This window comes from Tamandua tetradactyla, chromosome 6 (genome assembly GCF_023851605.1).
Source record: "Tamandua tetradactyla isolate mTamTet1 chromosome 6, mTamTet1.pri, whole genome shotgun sequence".
In the NCBI taxonomy this organism is placed as follows: Eukaryota; Metazoa; Chordata; class Mammalia; order Pilosa; family Myrmecophagidae; genus Tamandua; species Tamandua tetradactyla.
This window is the reverse complement of record NC_135332.1, coordinates 148,192,956-148,218,431: the sequence shown is the minus strand read 5'-3', so window position 1 is coordinate 148,218,431 and position 25,476 is coordinate 148,192,956. Positions and strand designations below refer to the sequence as shown.

General features: G+C 37.3%; 1 protein-coding gene across 15 annotated transcripts in view; it reads right to left on the bottom strand.

Moving 5' to 3' along the window:
• The window catches only part of RIMS2 (regulating synaptic membrane exocytosis 2), a 757,916-nt gene that overhangs the window by 699,329 nt on the left and 33,111 nt on the right, over positions 1 to 25,476 (bottom strand). For 3 of the 15 annotated variants that reach the window (XM_077167433.1, XM_077167434.1, XM_077167435.1), the window contains exon 2: positions 19,388 to 19,573. The exons of the other annotated variants lie outside the window; for them this stretch is intronic. The gene's annotated coding sequence lies outside the window, so the exon portion shown is untranslated. The remainder of the gene's footprint in view (positions 1 to 19,387; positions 19,574 to 25,476) is intronic. 15 annotated transcript variants of the gene reach the window in all.

Sequence of the window (25,476 nt, the reverse complement as noted above, 5' to 3'; positions counted from 1 at the left end):
AACAGAGACTTTTTTTAGAACTAAAATGGTCTGGGACCTGTCGGAAAGAAGGGGGCACATGGACCTGGAGATACACAGAGCAACATACTAACTTAAGCTCTTGATTGGCAAACCCGAGGAAGAGGTTCCTTCTCTGAAAAGGATTTTTCTTTTTCTCTTTTGTGGCTGTGTTTCTACGTATTGATTACTCTTTGGATACAGCTGCAAGGCTTCTCTGGCTCCACTGCCCCAGGCACAGGCAGAATTAAGCTTGTTTGAGAGCTGGTCTGGAGCCTGTTCCTTCCCCAGGAGAGGGGTGGGGCAAAGCTCAGGTGGACTCCCTCCTTCAAGGAATTCAGACACCAGGGTCTGAAAAAGTGAAACGATTAAAGCCAGCATACAACCTCTCTTTGTCTCAACCACGCCCCCAGCATGAAGAGTCTGCTGAAGTTAAAGGTACCATGTCACCTTATGCTGGTGGGACCTGCAGGCAGAAAAATGCCACACACTGGGCAGGATAGGAAAAACAGAGAGCCCAGAGGCTTCATAGGAAAGTCTTTCAATCTGCTGGGTCTCACCCTCAGGGAAAATTGACACAGGTGGCTCTTTCCTCCTGAGAGGAGACCAGTTTGGTCTGGGAAAATCTGACCGGGGTCTATAACACCTAAGTAGATCCTCCTAAAGGGTCAGGGAAAGGCACCATACAGGCAAGAAACAAAAAAACAACAACTGAAAAATTCTGATCTATCAAACAAAACCTAAGCTAGAGGAATAGAATAAGCTAAACAGAATGTCAAAAAACAGATAGACAATAAGGTCATCTAGCAAGAAGAAAAAATAGTGAAAACAATCTCCAGAATAAACTAATTAATGTAATTAAATGCCTAGACGCCAGCAAAAAATAATGAACCCTACTAGGAAAATTGAAGAGATGGGCCTGTCAAAGGAACAAACCAACAATTCAAATGAGATAGAGGAGTTGAAACAATTCAGAATGTTTGAACAGACATGGAAAAAACCTCATCAAAAATCAAATCAATGGATTGAGGGAGGATATAAAAAAGGCAAAAGATGAACAAAAAGAAATCGAAAGTCTGAAAAAACAAATCACAGAACTTATGGAATGAAAGGCACAGTAGAAGAGATGAAAAAATGTCAGATTTCAAGAGGCAGAAGATAAGATTAGTGAACTAGAGGATGGAACATCTGAAATCCAACAAGCAAGAGAAAATATAGGGAAAAGAATGGAAAAATATGAGCAGGGACTCAGGCAACTGAATGACAACATGAAGCACATGAATATATGTGTTGTAGGTGTCCCAGAAGGAGAAGAGAAGGGAAAAGAAGGAGAAAAACTAATGGAGGAAATTATCACTGAAAATTTTCCAACTCTTATGAAAGACTTAAAATTACAGATCCAAGAAGTGCAGCATACCCCAAATAGAATAGATCCAAATAGATGTACCCCAAGACACTTACTAATCAGAATGTCAGATGTCAAACAGTGAAAACAATTCAAGAGAGAATCTTGAAACCAGCAAGAGAAAAACAATTCATCACATACAGGGGAAGCCCAATAAGACTATGTGTAGATTTTACAGGCAAGAAGGACAAGAAGGAGGCAAGAAGACAGTGGGATGAAATATTTAAGAAAATAAAAGAGAAAAACTGCCATCCAAGAATTCTATATACAGCAAAACTGTCCTTCAAAAATGAGGGAGATATTAAAACATTTTCAGGCAAAAAATCACTGAATGAATTTGTGACCAAGAGACCAGCTCTGCAAGAAATACTAAAGGGAGCACTAGAGACAGATAAGAAAAGACAAGAGAGAGAGGTGTGGAGAAGAATATAGAAACAAAGACTATCAGTAAAGGTAAAAAGAAGAAAAATTAGATATGACATATAAAATCCAAAAGGCAAAATGCTAGAAGAAAGTAGTGCCCATACAGTAATAAAACTAAATATTAATGGATTAAACTCCCCTATCAAAAGAAACAGACTGGCAGAATGGGTTAAAAAACAGGGCCCATCTATATGCTGTCTACATGTAGGAAACACATCTTAGACCCAAGGATAAACATACATTGAAAGTGAAAGGTTGGGAAAGATATTCCTTGCAAATAACAATCAGAAAAGAGCAGAGGTAGCTATACTAATATCCAACAAGTTAGACTTCAAATATAAAACAATTAAAAGAGACAAAGAAGGACACTATGGATTAATAAAAGGAACAATTCAACAAGAAGACATCACAATCATAAATCTTTATGAACCAAGCCAGAATGCCTCAAAATACATGAGGCTAACACTGAAAAGAGAAATAGACACATCTACCATAATAGTTGGAGACTTCAATTCCCCACTCTCATCAATAGACAGAACATCGAGACAGAGGATCAATAAAGAAACAGAGAATGTGAATAATACAATAAATGAGTTAGACTTAACAGACACATATAGAACATTACACCCCAGAACAACAGGATATACCTTTTTCTCAAGTGCTCATGGATCATTCTCAAGGATAGACCGTATGCTGGGTCACAAAGCAAGTCTCAATAAATTTAAAAAGATTGAAATCATACAAAACACTTTCTCAGATCATTAAAGAATGAAGTTGGAAATCAATAATAAGCACAGTGCCAGAAAATTCACAAATATGTGGAGGCTCAACAACACACTATTAAACAACCAGTGGGTCAAGGAAGAAATTACAAGAGAAATCAGTAAATATCTTGAGGCAAATGAAAATGAAAGCACAATATATCAAAATTTATGGGATGCAGCAAAGGCAGTGCTAAGAGGGAAATTTATTGCCCTAAATGCCTATATCAAAAAAGAAGAAAGAGCAAAAATCGAGGAATTAACTGTCCACGTGGGAGAACTAGAGAAAGAACAGCAAATTAACACCAAAGCAAGCAAAAGGAAAGAAATAATGAAGATTAGAGCATAAATAAATGAAATTGAGAACATGAAAACAATTGAGAAAATCAACAAAACCAGAAGCTGGTTCTATGAGAAAATCAATAAGATGGATGGACCCTTAGCGAAGTTGATGAAAAGAAGAAGAGAGAGGATGCAAATAAATAAAATCAGAAATGGAAGAGGAGACATAACTACTGACCCCACAGAAATAAAGGAAGTAATGAGAGGATACTATGAACAACTTTATGCTAATAAATACAACAATGTAGATGAAATGGACAACTTCCTAGAAAGGTATGAAAAAATAACATTGACTCGAGAAGAAATAGACAAACTCAACAAACCTATCACAAGTAAAGAAACTGAATCAGTCATTAAGAAGCTCCCCAAAAAGAAAAGTACAGAACCAGATGGCTTCACATGTGAATTTTCCCAAACATTCAAGAAAGAATTAGTAGTAATCCTGCTCAAACTCTTCAAAAAAATTGAAGAGGGTGGAAAGCCACCTAACTCATTCTATGAAGCCAACATCACCCTCATACCAAAGCCAGACAAAGATAATACAAGAAAAGAAAACTACAGACCAATCTCTCCAATGAACATAGATGGAAAAATTCTCAACAAAATTCTAGCAAATCAAATCCAGCAGCACATAAAAAATATTATATACCATGACCAAGTAGGATTCATACCAGGTCTGCAACAATAGTTCAACATAAGAAAATCAATTAATGTAATATACCACATCAACTAATCAAAGCAGAAAAACCACATGATCATCAGGATTGATGCAGAAAAGGCATCTGACAAAATTCAACCTGCTTTCTTGTTGAAACACTTCAAAGGATAGGAATAGAAGGGAACTTCCTCAAAATGATAAAGGGAATATATGAAAAACCCACAGCTAACATCATCCTCAATGGGGAAAAACTGAAAACTATCCCCCTAAGATCAAGAACAAGACAAGGATGTCCACTATCACCATTGTTATTCAACATTGTGTTGGAAGTTCTAGCCAGAGCAATTAGACAAGAAAAAGAAATACAAGGCATCAAAATTGGAAAGGAAGAAGTAAAACTCTTACTGTTTGCAGATAATATTATATTATATGTCGAAAACCCTGAAAAATCCACAGCAAAACCACTAGAACTGATAAATGAGTACAGCAAAGTGGCAGGTTGCAAGATCAACACTCAAAAATCTGTAGTGTTTCTATACATAGTATTGAACAATCTGAGGGGGAAATGAAGAAAAAAATTCCATTTACAATTGCAACCAAAAGAATAAAATATTTAGGAATAAATTTAACTAAAGATACAAAAGACCTATACAAAGAAAACTACAAGAAATTGTTAAAAGAAATCAAAGAAGACCTAAATAGATAGAAGGGCATACTGTATTCATGGATTGGAAGACTAAATATAGTTAAGATGTCAATTCTATCTAAATTGACTTAGAGATTCAATGCAATACCAATTAAAATCCCAAAAACTTACTTTTCAGAAACAGAAAAAACCAATAACCAAATTCATCTGGAGGGGCAGGGTGCCCCAAATAGCTAAAAATATCCTGAGAAAGAAAAATGAAGTTGGAGGCCTCACACTACCTGACCTTAAGGCATATTATGAAGCTACAGTGGTCAAAACAGCATGGCACTGGCATAAAGATAGATATACTGACCAATGAAATTGAATAGAGTGTTCAGATATAGACCCCCTCATCTATGCACAATTCATCTTTGATAAGGCAGTCAAAAAACCTCACTTGGGACAGAACAGTCTCTTCAATAAATGGTGCCTAGAGAACTGGATATCCACATGCAAAAGAATGAAAGAGGATCCATATATCACACCCTATACAAAAATTAACTCAAAACGGATCAAATACCTAAACATTAGATCTAAGGCCATAAACCTTTTAGATGAAAATGCAGGGAATATTTTATCAATCTTGTCATAGAAGGTGGTTTCCTAGACCTTACACCCAAAGCATGAGCACTGAAGAAAGAAAGAAAGAAATGGGAACTTCTCAAAATTAAACATTTTTGTGCATCAAAGAACTTTATCAAGAAAGTAAAAAGACAGTGGACACAATGGGAGACAATATTTAGAAACAATATATTGGATAAAGGTCTAGCATCTAGAATATATAAAGAGATTATTCACCTCAACAACAAAAAGACAAACAACCCAATTCCAAAATGGGCAAAAGACCTGAACAGATCCTTCTCAGAAGAGGAAATAAAAATAGCCAAAAGGCACATAAAAAGATCTCAACTTCCCTGGCTATTAGGGAATTGTAAATCAAAACTACAATGAAATATTATCTCACACCCATCGGAATGGCCATTATCAATAAAACAGAAAATGACAAGTGCTGGAGAGGATGCGGAGAAAGAGGCACACTTATCCACTGTTGGTGGGAATGTCAAATGGTACCACCACTGTAGAAGACAGTGTGGTGGTTCCTCAGGAAGCTAAGTATAGAATTGTCATATGATCTAGCAATACAATTGCTACGTATCTACTCAGAGGACATGAGGGCAAGAACACAAATGGATATTTGCGCACCAATGTTTATAGTAGCATTATTTACAATTGCCAAGAGATGGAAACAGCCCAAATTTCCATCAACAGATAAGTGGCTAAGCAAGCTGTGGTATATACATACAATGGAATAATATGCACCTGTAAGGTAGAATAAAGACATGAAGCATGTAATAACATGGATGGACCTTCAGGACATTATGCTGAGTGAGATTAGCCAGAAACAAAACGACAAATACTGTATGGTCTCACTGATATGAACTGACAGTAGTGAATGAACTTGGAGAATTTCAATTCATAACAGAGACCATCAGGAGATAGAAACAGGGTAGATATTGGGTAATTGGAGCTGAAGGGATACATATTGTGCAACAGGACTGATTATAAAAATTCAGAAATGGATAGCACAATACTACCTAACTGTAATACAATAATGTTAGAACACTGAATGAAGCTGAATGTGAGAATGATAGAGGGAGGAGGCCTCAGGCACAAATGAAATCAGAAGGAAAGATAGACAATAAAGTTTGCGATGGTACAATCTAGGAATGCCTAGAGTGTATAATGATAGTGACTAAATGTGCAAATTTAAAAATGTTTCTGGCAGCCAGCCCTTCTCTCCCTCTTTCTCCACCAGCGACGTTCCCGCCGCCAGCCAGCCCTCCTCTCCCTCTTTCTCTGCCGGCGGCGCTCCCGCCGCCAGCCAGCCCTCCTCTCCCTCTTTCTCCGCCAGTGGCGCTCCCACCGCCAGCCAGCCCTCCTCTCCCTCTCTCTCCGCCGGCAGCGCTCCCGCCGCCATCCAGCCCTCCTCTTCCCCTTTCTCCGCCAGCGGCGCTCCCACCACCATCTTGCCCTTCTCTTTCCCCTTCTGCTCCGGCGGCGCTCCATCCGCCATCTTATCCTTCCCCTTCTCCTCCTGCTCTGGCGGCTCTCCAACCACCACTGTGCCCTCTTCCGCCTTCACTGCCTCCTCCGCCATCGTCCTCGACAGCCTTGCCACCCTCACCTTTCCTCCTCCAGAACAGATAATGGGGGAGTGGAGACGATACAGAGCAGCTCCCGGAGCCATGACGGAGATCAAAGGGACGGCGTACCCCATCCTGGAACGGCTGACTGTCTGGGAGAACCAGCTCCGGTGAGATCGCCGAGGGGCGCGGGCTTTCCCAGGTGGGACGGCAAGCAGCTGGAGTCCCTCCCTTCCTCCTTCCCAGGCCAGCTGGCAGAATTGGGTAGGCGGTCCCCTCAGGCTGTGGCGGCTGGCACCCCCACTACGCGAGGCCCCCAGGACCAACTGAGAGAGTTGGGTCGGAAATCCCCAGACCACGGAGAACGGTGACCGGGGGGGTCCCTTCCAAACACGTGACTCCCCGGTCCGGCTGGGAACGGTGCACTCTCCCAGGGTGCAGCGGCTGGCACGCTCCCGCCAAGCTTGGCGCCCTGGGCCAACTAGGAAATTCGGTAGGGTGCTCTCCCGGGCTGCGGCGGCTGGTGACCCTCCCCATGTTTGGACCCCGGGCTGGCTGGCACTCTTCCAAGCTGCTTCGGCTGGCGAACCTCCCCCATGGCAAGAGTTTTCCAAAGTTAAAGGACCCACAGCACCTTTTACTGGTGAAACCCACAGACAAACATGTGCCACGAGTGCCACCTACTGGGAAGGATAAGAAAAACAGAACCCAGAGATTTCACAGAAAAATCTTTCAACCTGTTGGGTCCAACACCCAGGAAAATCTAACTAAATGCCCAGACGCCAGCAGAAGATAATGGATCACGCTCAGAAAATTGAAAATATGGCCCAGTCAAAGGAACAAACCAATAGTTCAAATGAGATACAGGAGCTGAGACAACTAATGCTGAATATATGAATAGAAATGGAAAACCTCTTCAAAAACGAAATCGATAACTTGAGGGAGGACATGAAGAAGACATGGGCTGAACAAAAAGAAGAAATAGAAAAACTGAAAAAACAAATCACAGAGCTTATGGAAGTGAAGGATAAAGTAGAAAAGATGGAAGAAACAATGGATACCTGCAATGATAGATTTAAAGAGACAGAAAATAGAATTAGTGATTTGGAGGATGGAACATCTGAATTCCAAAAAGAAACAGAAACTATCGGGAAAAGAATGGAAAAATTTGAACAGGGTATCAGAGAACTCAAGGACAATATGAACCGCACAAATATACGTGTTGTGGATGTCCCAGAAGGAGAAGAGAAGGGAAAAGGAGGAGAAAAACTAATGGAAGAAATTATCACTGAAAATTTCCCAACTCTAATGAAAGACCTAAAATTACAGATCCAAGAAGTGCAGCGCACCCCAAAGAGATTAGACCCAAATAGGCATTCTCCAAGACACTTACCAGTTAGAATGTCAGAGGTCAAAGAGAAAGAGAGGATCTTGAAAGCAGCAAGAGAAAAACAATCCATCACATACAAGGGAAACCAAATAAGACTATGTGTAGATTTCTCAGCAGAAACCATGGAAGCTAGAAGACAGTGGGATGATATATTTAAATTACTAAAAGAGAAAAACTGCCAACCAAGACTCCTATATCCAGCAAAATTGTCCTTCAAAAATGAGGGAGAAATTAAAACATTCTCAGACAAAACGTCACTGAGAGAATTTGTGACCAAGAGACCAGCTCTGCAAGAAATACTAAAGGGAGCACTAGAGTCAGAAACGAAAAGACAGAAGAGAGAGGTATGGAGAAGAGTGTAGAAAGAAGGAAAATCAGATATGATATATATAATACAAAAGGCAAAATGGTAGAGGAAAATATTATCCAAACAGTAATAACACTAAATGTTAATGGGCTGAATTCCCCAATCAAAAGACATAGATTGGCAGAATGGATTAAAAAACAGGATCCTTCTATATGCTGTCTACAGGAAACACATCTTAGACCAAAAGATAAACATAGGTTGAAAGTAAAAGGTTGGGAAAAGATATTTCATGCAAATAACAACCAGAAAAGAGCAGGAGTGGCTATACTAATATCCAACAAATTAGACTTCACATGTAAAACAGTTAAAAGAGACAAAGAAGGACACTATATACTAATAAAAGCAACAATTAAACAAGAAGACATAACAATCATAAATATTTATGCACCAAACCAGAATGCCCCAAAATACGTGAGGAATACACTGCAAACACTGAAAAGGGAAATAGACACATATACCATAATAGTTGGAGACTTCAATTCACCACTCTCATCAATGGACAGAACATCTAGACAGAGGATCAATAAAGAAATAGAGAATCTGAATATTACTATAAATGAGCTAACTTAACAGACATTTATAGGACATTACATCCCACAACAGCAGGATACACCTTTTTCTCAAGTGCCCATGGATCATTCTCAAAGATCGACCATATGCTGGGTCACAAAGCAAGTCTTAACAAATTTAAAAAGATTGAAATCATACACAACACTTTCTCGAATCATAAAGGAATGAAGTTGGAAATCAATAATAGGTGGAGTGCCAGAAAATTCACAAATACGTGGAGGCTCAACAACACACTCTTAAACAACAAGTGGGTCAAAGAAGAAATTGCAAGAGAAATTAGTAAATAGCTTGAGGCAAATGAAAATGAAAACACAACATATCAAAACTTATGGGACGCAGCAAAGGCAGTGCTAAGAGGGAAATTTATTGCCCTAAATGCCTATATCAGAAAAGAAGAAAAGGCAAAAATGCAGGAATTAACTGTCTACTTGGAAGAACTGGAGAAAGAACAGCAAACTAATCCCAAAGCAAGCAAAAGGAAAGAAATAACAAAGATAAGAGCAGAAATAAATGAAATTGAAAACATGAAAACAATAGAGAAAATCAATAAGGCCAGAAGTTGGTTCTATGAGAAAATCAATAAGATTGATGGGCCCTTAGCAAGATTGACAAAAAGAAGAAGAGAGAGGATGCAAATAAATAAGATCAGAAATGGAAGAGGAGACATAACTACTGACCTCACAGAAATAAAGGAGGTAATAACAGGATTCTATGAAAAACTTTATGCTAATAAATACAACAATTTAGATGAAATGGACGGGTTCCTGGAAAGACATGAACAACCAACTTTGACTCAAGAAGACATAGATGACCTCAACAAACCAATCACAAGTAAAGAAATTGAATTAGTCATTCAAAAGCTTCCTAAAAAGAAAAGTCCAGGACCAAATGGCTTCACATGTGAATTCTACCAAACGTTCCAGAAAGAATTAGTACCAATTCTCCTCAAACTCTTCAAAAAAATCGAAGTGGAGGGAAAACTACCTAATTCATTCTATGAAGCCAACGTCACCCTCATACCAAAACCAGGCAAAGATATTACAAAAAAAGAAAACTACAGACCAATCTCTCTAATGAATATAGATGCAAAAATCCTCAATAAAATTCTAGCAAATCGTATCCAACAACACATTAAAAGAATTATACATCATGACCAAGTAGGATTCATCCCAGGTATGCAAGGATGGTTCAACATAAGAAAATCAATTAATGTAATACACCATATCAACAAATCAAAGCAGAAAAATCACATGATCATCTCAATTGATGCAGAGAAGGCATTCGACAAGATTCAACATCCTTTCCTGTTGAAAACACTTCAAAAGATAGGAATACAAGGGAACTTCCTTAAAATGATAGAGGGAATATATGAAAAACCCACAGCTAATATCATCCTCAATGGGGAAAAATTGAAAACTTTCCCCCTAAGATCAGAAACAAGACAAGGATGTCCATTATCACCACTATTATTCAACATTGTGTTGGAGGTTCTAGCCAGAGCAATTAGACAAGAAAAAGAAATACAAGGCATCAAAATTGGAAAGGAAGAAGTAAAACTATCACTGTTTGCAGACGATATGATACTATACGTCGAAAACCCAGAAAAATCCACAACAAAACTACTAGAGCTAATAAATGAGTACAGCAAAGTAGCAGGTTACAAGATCAACATTCAAAAATCTGTAGCATTTCTATACACTAGTAATGAATAAGCTGAGGGGGAAATCAAGAAACGAATCCCATTTACAATTGCAACTAAAAGAATAAAATACCTAGGAATAAATTTAACTAAAGAGACAAAAAACCTATACAAAGAAAACTACAAAATACTGCTCAAAGAAATCACAGAAGACCTAAATAGATGGAAGGGCATACCGTGTTCATGGATTGGAAGACTAAATATAGTTAAGATGTCAATCCTACCTAAATTGATCTACAGATTCAATGCAATACCAATCAAAATCCCAACAACTTATTTTTCAGAAATAGAAAAACCAATAAGCAAATTTATCTGGAAGGGCAAGGTGCCCCGAATTGCTAAAAATATCTTGAGGAAAAAAAACGAAGCTGGAAGTCTCACGCTGCCTGACTTTAAGGCATATTATGAAGCCACAGTGGTCAAAACAGCATGGTATTGGCATAAAGATAGATATATCGACCAATGGAATCAAATAGAGTGCTCAGATATAGACTCGCTCATCTATGGACATTTGATCTTTAATAAGGCAGTCAAGCCAACTCACCTGGGACAGAACAGTCTCTTCAATAAATGGTGCCTAGAGAACTGGATATCCATATGCAAAAGAATGAAAGAAGACCCGTATCTCACACCCTATACAAAAGTTAACTCAAAATGGATCAAAGAGCTAAACATTATGTCTAAGACCATAAAACAGTTAGAGGAAAATGTAGGGAGATATCTTATGAAACTTACAATTGGAGGTGGTTTTATGGACCTTAAACCTAAAGCAAGAGCACTGAAGAAAGAAAGAAAGAAATGGGAGCTCCTCAAAATTAAACACTTTTGTGCATCAAAGAACTTTATCATGAAAGTAGAAAGACAGCCTACACAATGGGAGATAATATTTGGAAATGACATATCAGATAAAGGTCTAGTATCCAGAATTTATAAAGAGATTGTTCAACTCAACAACAAAAAGACAGCCAACCCAATTACAAAATGGGAAAAAGACTTGAACAGACACCTACCAGAAGAGGAAATACAAATGGCCAAAAGGCACATGAAGAGATGCTCAATGTCCCTGGCCATTAGAGAAATGCAAATCAAAACCACAATGAGATATCATCTCACACCCACCAGAATGGCCATTATCAACAAAACAGAAAATGACAAGTGCTGGAGAGGATGCGGAGAAAGAGGCACACTTATCCACTGTTGGTGGGAATGTCAAATGGTGCAACCACTGTGGAAGGCAGTTTGGCGGTTCCTCAAAAAGCTGAATATAAAAATTGCCATACGACCCAGCAATACCATTGCTAGGTATCTACTCAAAGGACTTAAGGGCAAAGACACAAACGGACATTTGCACACCAATGTTTATAGCAGCGTTATTTACAATTGCAAAGCAATGGAAACAGCCAAAATGTCCATCAACAGAAGAATGGCTAAACAAACTGTGGTATATACATACGATGGAATATTATGCAGCTTTAAGACAGAATAAACTTATGAAGCATGTAATAACATGGATGGACCTAGAGAACATTATGCTGAGTGAGTCCAGCCAAAAACTAAAGGACAGATACTGTATGGTACCACTGATGTGAACCAACATTCGAGAATAAACTTGGAATATGTCATTGGTAACAGAGTCCAGCAGGAGTTAGAAACAGGGTAAGATAACGGGTAATTGGAGCTGAAGGGATACAGACTGTGCAACAGGATTAGATACAAAAACTCAAAATTGGACAGCACAATAATACCTAAGTGTAAAGTAATCATGTTAAAACACTGAATGAAGCTGCATCTGAGCTAAAGATTTTTTGTTTGTTTGTTTTGTTTGTTTGTTTTTTTACTATTATTATTACTTTTATTTCTTTTCTCTATATTAACATTCTGTATCTTTTTCTGTTGTGTTGCTAGTTCTTCTAAACCAATGCAAATGTACTAAGAACCGATGATCATGCATCTATGTGATGATTTTAAGAATTACTGATTGCATATGTAGAATGGTATGATTTCTAAATGTTGGGTTAATTTCTTTTTTTCCGTTAATTAATAAAAAAAAAAAAAGAGAGAAGGAAATTCAGACAGAGAGAAAGCCACAGAAGCAAGAAGCGGAAATCAATGAAACCCAGAAGAGAAGAGAGATATCAGCAAACTCTGCCATGAGCCTTGCCACCTGGCAGCAGAGGCAAGGATTCCCGGCAGCTGGTCTTCAGGCAGAAAGCACCACCTCAACAGTGCCTTGATCTGGACATTTTCCTGGCCTCAAACTGTAAGTGAATAAATTCCCATTGTTTAAGCCAGTCCACTTCATAGTGCCTGTCTTGAGCAGCCTAGGAAACTAAAACAGCCTGCCAGCATCTTCTCCTTGCTTATTCGCCTTTTGTAGATCTTCTTTGGGAAAATGCCTATTCACATCCTGTGTTCATTTTTAATTGGGTTATTTGTCTTTTTTTATTATTGAGCTGCAAGAACCATGATGGCTAGGTTGCAAAAGGCCAATTGGCGCTTTTTTCTGGTGCCAAGGTCTTATTTGCAGCGTCCCTGAAGTTTGCCCCCTGGGCACAAAGCTCTCTGTGCTGCTTGCTTCATCACCGCACCACCCTGCCCGGCTGGTCCACCTCACTCAGGCGCAGGAACGAACCAGCTCTTCCCACCCACACCCCCTAACCAAAGCAACCCAGAGCAAACCTGTCCACACCAGTGAGGAACCAAACCCCTGGCAAAGGGATATTTGTCGAGGTCTCAAATCAGGAGTAGAGCCAGTTCCCCAAATTCGGATCTGGTTGGCTGGCTGAACCCCACGTTCCTTCCCCACACAATTTCCTTGCACATTTGCATGCCCTGCCCTTCCTTTTCTGGTTTAAAGTACACTGTGGCTGCCTCCCTTCTCATCACTCCCCTGTGAGACAAGTCACATGGACATCACTTTCCTCATTTTACAAGGAGGAAACTGAGGCCAAGAGAGGTGACATGACCGCACAGCCTCACAGCTGGCAAGAAACGGAGCTCATGACATCCAATCCAGGAGCAACCAGCAGTCCCACAGGGCCCATTTTCTGTCCAGAAGGATCTGATCTCAGACCCAGCCTGAAACCCAGCCACATGCATGGGGGTGCCAACACTTCTTGACCCAAAGCCAGTCCCGCTAACCAGGAAACCATAGCAGTCAGCAGGGCACAGAAGCACACCTGAGCTCCACGTACTTCCTCCCAGGCCGCCCCCACCAGCATCAGCTGGGTCCTGTGGCCCAGCCCTCCCAGCCCTGCCCTGCCCAGCCTCAACAGACCTAGCCCAAGACCTTTGCCCCTACAAGGAAGACCCTGGTTTCCATATGCTTCCTGTTTGCCTTACTATTCTATCACCCCAGGGCAGGGACACCTGTGAAAGAGGAAGCAGGTTGCATGCTTGTGATTTGAAAGATATGCGGCAAACCAGAAAAATCTCTAGGCTCAGCTCAATGAGGTCCCTCAACTTGCTTGGAAGAGCCGTTGACCAGACTCTGGCAACACAGTATCCTGCCATTAGCCATTTCCACTGGTGGGTGGCCGGGGCAGGCAGGGTTGCTGGAGCATGATGTCATTCAGGTGACTCCATTTAGTGACTTCACTCAAGTCACTAAATATGTTGAGTATCTAGCACCATTCTAGGCACCCAGGACATGGCAGCAAAAACTCTTGCCCTCAGGGGGCTGGCATTCTCCAGCAGGGAAAGAAACAACAAAAAATAAATAAGAAAAAAAAATGTTTCTGCATGAGAAAGAACAAAGGAATGTCAATAATGCAGGTTGTTGAAAATAGATGGTAATTCATATTTTTAAACTTTAACGTATGTTTGAGAGAAGCAAAAAAATGTTTATTTGGTACAAAATTTATATTTTGACTAGTGCATTTCCTAATATAACTTAAGAAGACAGCTTAATCGAACACCACAGTACTTGGAATCTTGTGTAAGGCTTGAAATTTTGTAGGTTTGTCAGAGTGATGCCCAGATAAATCCCAGAGCGATTTGAACAGTGAATTGGGAAGTATTTGCAGAGTCTCTTAGGGGGAATGGGGAAAAAGGGGGAAAATTCAACTTTCCCAAGTGGAGAATTCTTGATACAGGCAGTGGGGACAGCCAAAGCAATAGGCCAAGCCTCCAATCTTGGGGTTTGTTCATATGAAACTTAACCCCGCAAAGGACAGGCTAAACTTACTGAAAATTTGGCCTAAGAGTCACCTCCAAGAGAACCTCTTCTGTTGCTCAGATGTGGCCTCTCTCTCTCTCGGCTGACACAGCAAGCAAACTCATTCTCCTCCCCTTCCCTACATCGGACACGACTCCCAGGGGTGTGGACCTTCCTGCCAACATGGGACAGAAACCCTAGAATGAGCTGGAACTCAGCATGAAGGGCTTGAGAAAACCTTCTTGATCAAAAGGGGGAAGAGCAAAATGAACAAAATAAAGTGTCAATGGCTGAGAGATTTCAAACAGAGTAAGAGTTTATCCTGGAGGTTATTCTTATGAATTAAATAGATATCACAGTTAAGGTGTAATGGAGAGGCTGGAGGGAACCACCTGAAAATATGGAGCTGTGCTCTGGTGGCCATGTTTCTTGAAGATAATTGTACGATGATATGGCTGTCGCAGTGTGACTATGTGGTTGTGAGAGCCTTGTGTCTGATGCTCCTTTTTTCTACCTTATTGATGGACAAGTAAAACATATGGATTGAAAATAAATAAATAATAGGGGGAACAAATGTTAAAATAAATTTAGTAGATTGAAATGCTGGTGATCGGTGAAGGGGAGGGGTAAGGGGTATGGTATGTATGAATTTTTTTCTTTTGTATTTTTATTCCTTTTTCTGAATTGATGGAGATGTTCTAAGAAATGATCATGATGATGAATATATAACTATGTGATGATAATGTGAGTTATTGATTATATAAGAAGAACGGAATGATCATATGATAAGGAAAAAAAAGAATATGAATGTCACTTATGCATTTAAAAAAGGCACATGCAGCTTTGAAAACTACTGCTTTTTCACTTCTTTGTGTTGTATATACATGTTATATTATACAATGAAAAAGTTTTTAAAAAGCGCATGCAATTACTGGAACTCAAAAAAAAAAGTTTGAGTAAACAGTAGACAATTGACAGTACTCCACAATGAAAGGTAAACACCAATATAAAACACTGAGGATATCCCTAAAACAATAATACATGTCCAATATTTAGCCAGGCATACTGATGCATTTCATAGTATTTATTGCCAAATTATTGACAGAAAATAAAGGAGAACTTCTAGGCTTAGTAAAAATGATTTCAAAATTAAACCTAGAAAAGCCAAATGTGTAAGATAGTTAAAAAATAATAAAGCAAATTATGACCAAGTAGGATTAAGAATTCAAAATGAAAGCATTGATTTAATGGTTAATAATTAAAAGATGAATTTTGAAGAGTTAATAATAATAAGTTCCACTAGTCTGTACCCAGAAAAAAAGGCATTTGACCTAACATTTATTACTGTCAAATTGCCAGAAGAAGAAAATAAGAAAATCAAAGTCACAGAAGTACAGGAAAATCGTAACTAATATTTCATTAGTTTTACCTCGGTTGTGAAAAGTACAGGTTTTGACTTAAGTAAAGAATTAAACAGACAAACAAGCAAAAAACCCTTTCAATTACATGGCTCTTGATCTAAAAGATTGCTGAGGCCAAGCCAATAATAACAATGCTAACACTCTTTGGTAAAGGAAAAAATGTACAAACCAGAATTTTGGCCAAAATTTCAAAAGCTTTGTGCGCTACAGCAGTACTGTCCAATAGAAATATAATGCAAGCCACGTATATATCTCTAAGATTTTAAATATTTACATTGCAACCATAAAAAGAAAGAAGTGAAATTAATTTACTTTATTCTTCCTAATATATCTAAAATATTATCATTTCAACATGCAATCAATATTAAAAATTATTAGTGAGATATTTTATATTCTTTCTTTTTTCTTTTACTAAGCTTTTGAAATCCTGTATATACTTTATACGTATAGCAATCTCAATTTGGACTAGCCACATTTCAAATGCTCAATAGCCACATGTGTCTAGTGCCTGTCATTTTGGGCAATGCAGTGCATAGTCTGAATTTGTTTCAGGAGACACATCATCAACTGTGCTTTAAAAAGTTTGCAAAAGCTGCCAGAATGCAATATACCAGAAATAGAACAGGTTTTAAAAGGGAATTTATTAAGTTATAAGTTTACAGTTCTAAGACCATGAAAATGTCCAAACTAAGGCATCCAGTAAAAGATACCTTGATTCAAGAGAGACCAATGGGTCCAGAATACCTCTGTCAGCTGGAAAGGCCCATGACAACGTCCGCTAGCTTTCTCTCCTGGCTTCTCATTTCATAAGGATTCCCCAGTACTGTTCTCCTTTTGCATTTTCAAAGATCTCTGGCTCTATAGCTCTCTCAGCTCTGGTGGCTCTATAGCTTTTTTCCAAAATAGTTCCCTCTAAAAGGGCTCCAGTAAGCAACCCACCTTGAATGGGTGGAGACACATTTCCATGGAAACCATCTAATCAAAAGCTACCACCCACAATTGGGTGGGTCACATCTCCATGGAAACAATAGAAATGATCCCACCCAGTAATATTGAATGAGAATTAAAGGACATGACTTTCTTGGGGTACATAATAATTTCAAACTGGCACAAATAGCATTGTCATCCTTCAGATCACTTCAAAGATTATATGCAGTATTTTCTGGTTCTGCCTAGAGATGTCACGTCTTGATGAAACGCGTATCAGAACTGACCTTTGAAGTGCTTTCAGGCATACAATGTGAATGCCTATTAAATGGTGCTATAGCCATTAGACTTAATTTAGGCTAGATAGAGGATGTATGAGATGAGTTGACTGAAACAATAGAAGATCCTCAAATGAAGAATGAATCATACTTCATGGCAGAAAATTAGAATTAATTTTAAATTCACACTATCTGTACTTATTTGATATAGGTATTGCTTTCTATTCCAAATATTATCAGAAGCTTACAAAAACAAATAGGTTAACATTGTCTATTTCACTTATATAAGGGTTAAAACATTTTAATGATAAAGAAAATTGTTTATTTAAATTGAATGAAACTGCACGTGACATATGAAGAAAAGTGACATTCCAATAAAACATAAGAAATTAAAATGAGAAAAAGAAAATGTTTGCATGATTTTAAAGAAGATTCATGCACAAATAATCCTGAAACTAATTTTAATTAGATCCATTTTCTTGACATTATTGAACAAAATGTAGTCTCATTTGAGGAAAGATTTGAATAAACTGGAAACTTTGAAAGAAGAACTTAACTACTCTATGGCTCTAGTTATTGATTTAAAAGAGTATAAAAATTGCAATGTAAGTGATGTTATATGATGAAATGAAAATATTTTTAATATTTTCAAAAAAAGAACTACAGTACTGCTCAAGTTTTCTATTTCTTCTTTTAGCAAATTATATTTTTGAGGAATTTATCCATATCAACTATTTTCTAACTGTACAGACACATAATTTCATAAAATCCTTTTATTATCTCCTTAACATCTTTAGGGTCTACAGTGATATCTTCTTTTTCATACCTGATGCTAGTTGTGCCTTCTCTCTCTTTTTCCTCACCAGTCATGGCAGGTGTTTACCAATTTTATTAATATTTTCAGAGACTCAATTTTTGAAATTTTTGAAATTTTTTTCAATTTTTTGTTGATCCTTTCTTATTTTATGTCTACTTTTCCTTCCATTGGTTTCTCCCTTATCTTTATTATTTGTTTCCTTCTACTTTCTTTCAGATTAATTTGATAGAAGTTTTCTTCTTACCTTCTTGAGATAAATGCTTAAATCAATAATTTTCACCCATTCTTTTTTTGTGACATATGGCTTTACACAATAAATTACCCTCTAAAGACTACTTTAGCTGCTTCACACATATTTTGCAAGTTGTGTTTTCATTACCATTCAGGTAAAAAATATATTTAAACTTTCCTTGTCATTTCTACTTTAATCCTCTGGTTTTTCCAAAGTGGATTTCTTAATTTCTAAATATATAGGAATTTTCTAATTATCTTTCTATTATAGATTTTTAGCACTGTGGCCTGCATATTTCAATCTTCTGAAATTTGTTGAGAATTGCTTTATCCAGGATATGGCCAATTTTTATATTACATATGCAAGTGAAAAGAATGTGTTTCCTGAAGTTACTGGGTATATTCCTCAATATATATCAATTAATTTCAGCTATGTCACTTTTCAACTATATCTGGTATGCTGTTAAATGCATCCAATGAGTTCTTAATTTCATTTATTTTTCAGTTCTATACTTTTTACTACTTAGTCTTTATGATTTCTAATTCTATCAAAATTTTCAGTTTTGTATTTTGCTACTTTAAACATATTAATTATACTTATTTTTAGGTAGTGTCTGAGAACTCCATTATTTGCATCCTTTATGGATCTGTTTCTATGAGCTGTTTTTTCTCTTAGTCTTCTATATGCCTGGTTATTTTTGTGTGCAAGCCAGACATTATATGTAAAAAATTAGTGAGGCCTAGGACAATGTTAGCTTCCTCCAGAAAAGATTCATTTCTGCTTTAAGAAATAACTAGAGTCAAACAATCCTGAATGTCCTTAATCTAATCAAGGATTATGATTATTCTAAACTGGACTTTATTCTGTAAGAAGATAATTTTATTTCTGATTCATCCTTATTCCTAAGGTGTAGTCCTTCAGAGTCTGAACCCAAAGCCTGGGGAACTTAACAGGTAACCTACATCTTTGGTGGACCCTAGACTTACTATTGCTCCCACGGCCTGAGCCCATGAGGGTATCAAAAGATCTTCTCAGTTTCTTAGCCTCTCAGCCACCTCTACTGGAAACAGCAGATTCCCTTAGGGGAAAAAGGCCTCAAATGTCTAGCTCACCTCTTTAGGTTTCCTTCTTCTCCAGGGTCTTGTCCCCATTGTCTTCACTGATGTGTTAGCTCTCTGATACCTTCAAACAGATGATTTTTATATTTGATCCAGCTTTTCTAGTTGTTCTCAGTGGGAGTGTTAGTCCAAACTGCCTAATCCACCATCACCAGAAGCGCACCTCTCAATTTTTCTCATCTGTAAAATGAGGATAATAATGACAACCTCCTCAAAGATATTATTTTAGAAGATCAAAGTGCCTATTACATATTAAGTGCTAAAGAATTTTTGGCTATGGTTTTGAGCCACCTATCATTAATACAAAATAAATCAATTAATAGATATCTTGTGATTTTTGCCTGCCTAGTATCCACTTTCCTCTAAAACTCAAAATTCTTTTGAGAAAGGAATCCTCAATTATTGAATAGTCTTGATATAGCTGTCTACCAAGGTGCCTTGCGTTCCTCTGATCAAGGAGTTGGTAACTAACCCAACTAGGCCAGATTACATCTCTTCTGGTGACGTGAACCTTAAACATGATATAAAATTGATACGGAAAATGATTAAGCTGATTCATACAAATAGCAAGCAGTACCTTGAAAACACTATCCATTAGTTTCTGAAAAATTAGTTTCCAGAGCTACTCCAATTTCTCTTTTCCATGGACAAATTATTCATCTTTTCTGAGAGCCAACCAATATCCTTCTAATAAGTTTCTTTTCTGATTAAATTAACTCGGCTCCATTTTTGCTGCTTGATTCCTAAAATATCCTGACACCTCAATGGAGAATTAGCTTACTTTCAAAGTTTTTCTATCAGCCCCTGTAATTTAATCATTTATCTCAACCATATCCAAAAGAGGAGGAGAAGGAGGAAGAGGGGAAGGGTAAGAGAAGGAGGAGAATGGATCCTGATATTACTCATAAAAATTGCAAAAATTTTTCTTCTCTCCTATTGTGATTAAGAAATAGTAATTTTTAACTTTTCCTAATGCTTGTTTGTTATTGGCTCTCAGCTCCATTCCTACCCTTCTGTATTCTCCTCTGTATTTTGGAGGCTAAAATCTAAGGACTATATTTCTCATACTACCTTAATAGCTGATTTCCAGTTAAGTACTGCCACTGGGAAGCACTGGTGAAAATTAGGTGGCAGGAGAAAATGAACCATTCTGTTTACTTCCTTCTATTTCTGGTTCCTGCATGGAGAGCAGCAGCATTCCAAGGGCCTCAGCAAAGATTACTCATAGGTTCTGGCTCCAAAATAGGTATCAGTACCAGAAAACCATCATACAAATGCTGGTTACTGCATTAGCAGTACAGTTCTGACAGAGGTATCTGTGAGTTACTGCAGGATCCAGCATACTCTGAGGTAAGTCCAGCATCACCAAGAGGACTACAGACATTTTGCATCAGTAAAAGTCAGGCTTTTGGCTCCCTGCAAAGCAGCAACATCTCCAAGGACAGTGGTGGTAGTCCAACAATCTTATATCATAATACCTATAGGCTCTGTTTAACATGATTTTCCTTTTCATTCTCCCAGCCCATTGTCCCACCTAGGGGTGGTAATGGCTTCCTGTAGTAGCTGGTCTTCAGTTAATTTATCTTCCACTTTTTTTGCATCCCTGGCTCTACCAAAACTTTTGGTAATTGAGTCCTTATATTAAATTCCCATTGTTTGAAATAACCTAGAGTGAATTTTATTTTCCTAATCATACAACTTTAAATGGCATGGGTCTTTTCTCTTTTCTTTTTGTATCTCTATTTTTGTGTTTCTTTTGTCCACTTTTTCTTTCTTATTTGCACACTCCACTTCTCTATCCTTTATCTTGAATTCTTTTTTTCTTTCTTATTAACCTTTTCTTAAGCATACCAGTGCTTAATAATGTCATCAAAACAACACTCAGGAAAAAAGATGCTGAACTACTTTGGACTTAAATAATCAGCAATTCAAATACAAAAACAATAATTCCCTCAGAAACTACAATTCTTTAAATCCAATTTGTGTTGTAATTACAACTGCTATTGTCAATACCTATAAAATGTTTGCCATAAACACTAACAAAATCCACCACTTGAGTAGAAAAGTTATCTTAGTCCTAAAGACTCAAGACAAGTAGCAATTTTAATTAAAATAGAAATTATAATTCATAGCTTTAGGTTATATTTCATGGGTACCACCACTAGCCTATATAACAAGGAAAATCTATTTTAGAAGATGGCAATAAGACAATGTCAAGATATTTTAACTTACCTAAAAATGAGAAAAAAAACATTAAAAATAAAAGTCTGAAAAAGATGACTTCAACTATTCACTTGGAATCACAACTAAAACTTCAGATTTGTTCAAAATTGAACTTCTGTCTGAGCCAGAAACCTGCTACCTCTCTTGCTCCCACTCTAAAACACTACCACCACCTTTCCCCGACATCGTACCACTCAACCCTTTCCCCTAAAATTGTCATTATATTTAGAATAAAACTAAACTCCTTGCCATGCGCTATAAGTCCCTATATAATCTGGCCCCTGCCTCCTGTTCCATCCTCAACTCATGTACTTTGTACTTTCCTTATTCAGGATGGACAAAAGGAAAACAGCCAATCATCACAGATTGACAAAATCCTAACTCGCCACACACTCACACACACACACACGCACTCATGCACACATGCACACGCACACACACAGACACACACGCACACACCATCTTCATTTCTGGTCTCACCAAAATAATTAATTCAGGATTATCTTCAGGATCAACTTTTAGAGTATTTTTAATACAATTCTAAAAATACCTGTTATTGTGCCCCTTCATGTCTTCTATTGATACTTGGGAATTCTTTAAACAGAATGTCTTTAATTCTTTTATTAGTTCTTTACTGAGCACTCATTATGTGTTAGGTACTGTGCTAACCTCAGCAAAACATAGAGATATATTGCATAAAATTCCTGCCCTCACAGTCTCTACATAAGTTAACAGTACTTGACTTAACCTGTATAAATAAAAATCTGCTTAAGGTTGTACCTTTATTATTAGCCAATTGGAAAAATTAAGGTTATGGCACAATTATTCACCATTTGGAAAAGCATAAATGACTGATTTCTCTTTCTCTAATGTTCTAGGGATGAGGAAAGAAGACTAAAAAGTAGATGTCCAAAGGAAAAAAGTCATTCATCAATGGAGAAAGAGGTGACAAATAAGAAAACCAGGAAGAACACAAGATAGATTTCACCATGTTCACTATTTCACCTTGGTCAGCCTTCTTTAGCAAAAAAAAAAAAATGTGGACAGATAAACAGAAACTGTATTATCATTAGGAGCATTGTTTTTAGGTCACAAGAATTATAACTACACTGTTTCACATGGTAAATGATTTTTTTTCTATTTTACTAAGGCTATTATAATGGTACCATATCCTCAGAGGATTTATTTATCAATATATCCTTCTACTCTATATGAACCTACAAAAAAATGCTGGAATTTAATTATAATGTCAACCTAATGAACCTTAAGTATTTCCCTTGAGTAAATACAGTAAACTCTTACCCAGATATGAATATCATCAGGTCCAAGTGAACTTATACCCAGAAGGATTCCCCTAAAGCCCAATCAAATTCAGTTGAACATGTATAGAACAATCTATGCAGCAGAATGAAGGATAAATATTTTACCAACTGATATTGGAGATTTATTTAGGAAGATACCAGGTTCACTTAAGCAATTGCCTTGATAAACTACATCAAAGCAGAATGGAAACTCCAAGGGAACAGACTGAAATAAAAAACAAAAACATAGCTAAGCTGCTATGTAAAAAATTAACAAAAATTGGTCAGTGGAAAAAAGAAAGAAAGATAGAAAAAGAAAATTTAAAAATTGGGCAGTAGAGAGGGAATGGAGATGAAAGGGAAAATAAAAAGGAGATACTAATAACCTGATCATGAGTTAGAAACAAAGTGTATATAAATGTCCAAACAACAATATTGCAGGGTGTTGAAAATAGATGGCCATTCATATTTCAAAACTTCAAAAATAAAAAATAAAAAAATAAATGTTCAAACAAATTTTTTTTAAATGGAAAAATTGAATTCATTTTTGAAGTAGTCACTGTGCAGAAGCCTCATCATCATTATCCCCAAACTTTCCCAATACATGCTACAAACACAGCTGCATGATATGAGTTGAATTCTGGATCAAAGAAATAAAGCTGTCCCACATTTGGGTTGACAATGAAGCAGAGATAAAAACAAGATATCAAACAAAACTTCACAGTGGAATGTTGAACATTTTTGTTTTAATTGTTCCAACTGCAATGAAATGTTCTATAAGTATTAAAAACCAGAATGAAAGGGAATCCATTTAATTGAATATGTATGTTATGTCATATTCTGAGGTAGGTGAATGAAAAAATATATTCATGGAAAAATATTCATGATATCCTAATAAGTAAAAACATTTATAGTAAATTATTAAGCAGAACATAAAACTGTACATACACCATAATTGCATCTATGTAAAACATGATGCATATCGCAGCAGTAAGACAAAATGACATCCTGAAGCACATAACAAGATGGATGAACCTTGTGGACATAATGCTGAGTGAAATAAGCCAGACACAAAAGGATAGATACTGTATGACTCAATTTTTATGACCAGCATAAAGGTATAATCAGAGGCTTATAATACAGAATATAGGGAACTTAAAGATACAAAGAAGCTAGAGATAGGTGAACCGTTAGCTAATGAGGTTGAACTCCAATATACGGGAATAGATAAACGTGAAGGTGAATCCCTAGTAGATCTATAAGTAATATTATCATATTGAAGATGAATATTGAAAGGGTTGTATAGACCTATCTATCCCCCTGCTTAACATTAGAAATATAAATTAATTCTTGCAAGAATTACTTCAAAGATATGATTTATGTACAAAGAGTGTTTAAGTCCATGGTAAGGTGGAAAACTGCTATTGCATACTATGGGCTATGTTCAAAAGGTAAATATCAGCTCTATTACAGCAACAGCAGAGGTAAATAATGGGAAGAGGGACAAGAGTTAAGAGGAGTTTTAGATTTCCATTTTGGCAAGGGTGTGTTTACTGGTTTTCTCTTGGGAACAATGAAATTATCTAAAACTGAGTGTGTTGATAGACTGTGGACTTTGGGCACTATACATGAAGCCTGATGAAAGCAGGCGGCTGAAGCATACGCTGTCTGAGAAGCAGATTGGCAAACAACGGCATATACTTCTGAACGAAGGTTGTGCAGCTACAAAAAGGAACAAAGTCACAACGATGTGAGTGAACCTGTGGGACATTCGGTGAGGCAAAATAAGCCAGAAACAAAAGAACAACAATGGCATGGCCACCTTTCAAAACTATTTATAAAAAAACAGGGGCCTAGATTGTAAGCTTTTAAAGCAGACACATTAAGTCTGGAGTGGTGATTATTATTATGGATTTCAAGGGACTGATATATATATATATATGGATATTTAGAGATAAGAATGAAGCTGATCAGGTTTTGTAATTCAGAACACAGGGGTAAGGAAGATGGTGTCTATATTTTAGAATGACACTTACTCTTTGAGACCAGAGGAAGAAAGGTTTATATGGTCTGGCCTGAAATTTTCTGTAGCACATAATCTAACTCAACCTGTCTGTATAGCTCATTTAAACAACTGAAACACAGGGAGCGCAGAATAAGAAAAAGGTCCTTTAATCCTGTATAGATTATTGTAATATCTGGATACATCCTAGAGTATTTTAAGCAGATAATCAAAAATTATCGGCAAAGTCCCCTGAGGGATGGGGGAAAGAATATGGAACTATGAAACCTTATCATCAGGGAATCCCCTGATACTGTGTCAAACTTTAGGGACACAAAAATCCATAGGCCATGCTCTCGATCAAATGAAAAAGTTAGAATGGCCATAGCACAAATACCCATAAAGACAGGAATAGAAAGATCCAAGGCGATGGTGGACTTATACAGTGAAGATAAGATTTAACAAATGAATATGAATGCTGAATCATTAAATTGATATCTCTTTTAGTCTTCAGCATCTTAAAGCAGCTAGAAGTAAAAACCTAAAATTGTGGAATT